The sequence below is a fragment of the Oncorhynchus masou genome, chromosome 22 (assembly GCF_036934945.1).
Source record: "Oncorhynchus masou masou isolate Uvic2021 chromosome 22, UVic_Omas_1.1, whole genome shotgun sequence".
NCBI classification, from domain to species: domain Eukaryota; kingdom Metazoa; phylum Chordata; class Actinopteri; order Salmoniformes; family Salmonidae; genus Oncorhynchus; species Oncorhynchus masou.
In genome coordinates, this window is record NC_088233.1 from 44309477 (window position 1) to 44309694 (window position 218).

Here is a 218-nt window from a genome sequence, read left to right on the forward strand (position 1 = left end):
ATGCCTTTTGGGCTATCCAACTCCCAGCGGTTTTCCAGGCACTCGTCAATGACGTGCTGAGAGATATGATTGATCAGTTCATATATGTTTACCTGGATGACATACTGATTTTTTCTTCTTCTCTCCAGGAACACGCTCAACACGTCAGACGAGTGCTTCAGAGGTTGCTGGAGAATGGACTTTTTGTCAAGGCGGAGAAATGCATTTTTCATGCACAA